The sequence below is a fragment of the Myotis davidii genome, unplaced genomic scaffold (assembly GCF_000327345.1).
Source record: "Myotis davidii unplaced genomic scaffold, ASM32734v1 scaffold172, whole genome shotgun sequence".
NCBI lineage: Eukaryota > Metazoa > Chordata > Mammalia > Chiroptera > Vespertilionidae > Myotis > Myotis davidii.
In genome coordinates this window covers 3,483,566-3,487,799 of record NW_006284343.1, presented here as the reverse complement: position 1 = coordinate 3,487,799, position 4,234 = coordinate 3,483,566, and the positions used below count along the sequence as shown (strand labels likewise).

Genomic DNA, 4,234 nt, shown 5'->3' with positions numbered 1-4,234 from the left:
GCATTCCTGGGCTTGTGGCCTCCTATCACTCCATCTCTGCCTTCCACTGGGCTTGGCACTTTTCTCTGTACCTGTGTCTTCTTCTCTGTCTCTTATAAGGACACTTGTCATTGGATGTAGGGCCCACCTTAATCCTCTCAAAACCCTTACCTTAATGACATCTGCAGAAACCCTGTAAAATGAGGTCGCATTCTGGGATTCCAGGTGAGCGAACCTTTTCTTAGGGGGAGGGGAAGAGAAACACCATTTAACCCACCAAACCTCACAGCCAACTCTGTTCCAGTGACCTATTGCTGTACAATAAATGAGCCCAAAACTCAGTGACCTCAAACAGCAATCGCCGGTTTCTTTGAGTGAGGAATTTGGGGAGGGCTTGGCTGGCTGGTTCTGGCTTCCAATCTGTCATACCGCGGCAATCAGACCGTGGATGGTGCTGGGACAGTCCGGGGCTGAGGCAGCTGGGACTAGGCAAACATCGTCCTCTCTTCCTGTGGTCTCAGGACCTCTCAGTGTGGCCTCCCCACGGGGCTAGTTGGGCTTCCTCACAGCATGGCAGCCTGGGGGAGGTCAGACCACTTCCTGCAGAGCGAGGCATGCAGAATCACTGAGGGTCACCTCCACGGTGCTCTGCCATTCAGGACAGCCTCCAAGGCCCTCCCTTCCCCCCAGAGGCATGACAGCTCTCAGCAGCAGCCCATCTCCCTTTACAGATGCGGCCACTGAGGCTCAGCAAGGCAAGTAACAGCCAAGTTACTCGAGCTTGGGGCAGAGCCACACCTGAGCCCAGGAAGGTGACTTCAGGGCCCGTAACGACAGCACGTACTTGGCACCTATGGATGCTTTCTTGTCTCCAACGATCTGTCCCTTCAACCTGGGAAAATGGGCCCGATCAGGGCCCAGGCTGCTGTCTAGGATGATCTGGGGACAATAGGGATGGTGTGAGCGTGAAGGAGGCCTGTAGACGGGTCGCCAGGTGCCCTGGCTTCCAGCCCTGGCTCGGCCACGCCTGTTGGTGTGGTCTCGGTCAGCTTCCTGTTCTGTAACAGGAGGAACCAGGCCTGCCCCGCTGCCTTTTATGGTTGTCACGGGTGACAGGAGGCTCAATATGTTGGAGTGCTTGCTAAGCTGCTTAATGCTGGTCAAATAAAAGGCCTCGCCTGTCTCTCTGAGTTGCTCAGAGGGCCAGGAGCATCTGGCTGCTTGGCAGATGTTGATTTTCATTTAAGGGTTTCCTACCAACCCCAGAAGGAGCAGCAGGTCCGGCAACTCTGCTCTGCAACCAAGGATGGTTACCCAGGAGACCAGGCGGTCGAGTCATCAATGAGGGACTGTGCACTTTGGAGCTTGCGGGTCCTTGTTGCCCCAGAGTAGCCAGTGAATAAGACTGGGGAAGAGATGAATCTTCCAGAGGATTCGTGTCACGGAGGGCTGTGTAAACAAAGGACCCCGAATTCAGTGCTTAACCTGGTGATTCATTTTTATCTGTCGTGGTTGTGTAGGTTGACAGGGCTCAGCTGACCAGTTCTTCCTCAGCGAACGGGGCGGGGTCTCTATACATTTGCAATCGGGGAGCAGCTGGGTCTGTGGTCATCTGAAGGCCCGACTGGGTTGGGTGTCCCAGCGGGCAGCTCAGGGCTCTTCCACGTGGCCTCTCTCTCTCCAGCAGTATGGCCCCAGGTTCTTAAGGGGCAGCTTTTGACTCCAACGGTCAGTAGAAATAGCCAGTCCCTCAAGGGCTGGGTGCAGGTAAGGGTTGGCCTCACTTTGGCCATATTCCGTTGGCCAAAGAGTCACAAAGCAGCCAGATACTAGGATGTGGAGGGATGGACTCAACCTCTCAGTGGGGGCCTGGGGTGTCCACCCACAATCTCCAAAGAATCTTTGTGCCCCTAACAGTCCGTTTTCCCAGTAGAGACTGGCAGGTGTACAAGAGACCAATCTCCAAAGAATCTTTGTGCCCCTAACAGTCAGTTTTCCGGTAGAGACTGGCAGGTGTACAAGAGACGGGCCCCTGGCTGAGCTCATGGTGGGTCAGGTAGCTGAACTCTTCCTCTCCAGAAAGGGCAAACAGTCATTCCAACGGGCTGCCTCCCTGCCCTGTCATCTGTCTGTGGAGTTTCCCAAGCCTCCTCGCCCACTCCCATTCTGCCCTTCTTGTGCCTCTTGTCAATTTACTCTTCTCGCCCCTTTTGACAAAAGCAAATCGGTGTGTCCTGGGGCATGTGGTGGCTTCTCTGAGCCTCGGTTTCCCCCCCGTAACATGGGGCACCTCCTAGGGTTCCTATGAGTATCCTACGGTTTAACTCAGCAGTTCCTAGCATGGGTCTGACACAGGGAAGGTGCCGGGTGAGTAAGCCAACAGCCCCATCACAGGCCTGGTCTTGCCCACATCTATCAGGTCTTGCGTTAAATGCTTTCCATAGGTTATCTGGTCGAAACCTTCGGGCTCCAGGAACTAAGTACTATTTTTATCTCCATTTCGTAAAACAAGGAAACTGAAGCTCGAGAGGTTATGGAACTTGCTCAAGGTCCTTCGGTTAGTAAGTGGCAGCGGCTCTGAGACTTGAACCTTGAGGTGTTTCCCACTGTCGCCCATTCTTTAGCCCCAGGTGATGTGAGTAAGAATAAAAACACCTCTGCTCTTGGCCCCTCCCCAGGCTTCCAGACTGTTCTCTAGACTCACATACCCGCTGGCTGCAAACATGTGCTCACTGGGGAGGTATCTGTTCCGGTTTAAATACACTGGCCAGAGGTGGAGTGACTTGCCGGGTGGGGTGCGGGTGCTCCTTTCAAGCAAATATCTGCTTCTTCCCCCCCAGAAACTTTCCTCCTCTCTGCGGCGGTGGACAGCCAGGAACCTGGATGGCTACGGCAGGTCTGCGGGAGTTTAGCGAGGATGGCCAATTCTCAGGGATGCTCAGATCTGCCCTGGCAGGGCCAGCAAACTACACTCAAAACCTGGCCCACCGATTGTTTTATAAATAAAGTTTTATTAGAACCCAGCCACGTCCACTTGTTGACTATTGCCTTTCTGCTTTCATGCTACAGGGCAGAGTGCAGTAGCTGTGATGGAGCCCACAGGCAGGAGGTTGAATAGCTTTGCTGTCTGGCCCTTCGCAGAAACTGCTGGCCCTGAATGAGGGGCCTCGCTCAGGCTGGTCTCTGCCAGCTGATTCTGCCCGGGCTGACACAGGAGGGAAGAGGGTTGCGTTTTGAGTAAGAGACAGTCTGTTGGAGGGGCTGTGTTGGTGTCTCTCCCAACCAGGCGGCCAGACTTTTCACGATGAGGCCGGGTTGGGGTCGGAAGTGGTGCTGGCTCAGGGCCTGGGGTTCGTCACGGCCGCCCTGAGTCACCGGCCGCGAGCATCTGCAGCCCCAGCAGGAACACTGCTTCCCTCTGCCCCCCAGGTGCCCAGGTCCCTGGCGGCTCAGGAGGACAGGATGGAACCTGTTCCAGTACTTGAGGAATCCCTGCACACACCCAACGGTGCCTGCGGAGCCGGCAGGAGGGGAATCCCGGAGAGCCGCGGTGCCGCGAGCTCAGCTGCCTCAGTGACTTGGTGTCTATGGTTAGCTGGGCTGGGGGCCCTGCTGCCCCTGCCTCTCTCCTCCCAGGGATACGTCTTGGGGACCTGCCTCTGTCTCTGCCCATCAGTGGGACATCCCCTATTGGGGGCAGCAGGGGTCTCCTATGTGGTCCCTTTCTTTGCTCCTGGGTCACCTGGGTTCTCCACAGATGGCCCCCCAGCCTATTTCCCTGCCCTGGGAGGGGCTGGGAGGGCTGGTCCTGGGCAGACTCCAGCCGCACTGGGGAGATCCGCTCCACACCCACGTGTGAGGAGCTCCAACAGCAAACAGACAAGCACCAAGCACACGGCCCCTTCCTCATGGTGGCGAGGGTGTGCCAGCCCTGCTGTGCCCTTGGGCACTGGATACAGTTGGCCCAGGGTGGCCTTGGCGCCCACCCCCTTGCTCTGCTGGGCGGCTGCCCCGGTGATGGATTGTCCTCCCGAAGATTGATTTTTTCATTTTATTTTATTTTTATTTTTTCCCCAATGATTGATTTTTTAAAATGTGCTCTGTGCTGACTCCATTCTGTTCTGCAGAGTCCCTGCCTCCAGCACCGTGTCTCCGGCCTGCGGCCTGGTCTGCCAGATAGCCAGGGAAACACATATGTCGCAGGCCTGGGGGCTTGCAGGAAGGAGGGAGGAGCCATGGGCACAGCCACTGTGGA

The 4,234-nt window shown here is 56.1% G+C and overlaps 1 long non-coding RNA gene across 1 annotated transcript; it reads left to right on the top strand.

Moving 5' to 3' along the window:
* Positions 1-202: 202 nt before the first annotated feature.
* Positions 203-2,999, top strand: LOC107184725. The gene is made up of 2 exons (XR_001515621.1): positions 203-1,922; positions 1,993-2,999. It is a non-coding gene; the product is annotated as an uncharacterized LOC107184725 (long non-coding RNA).
* Positions 3,000-4,234: the final 1,235 nt, after the last annotated feature.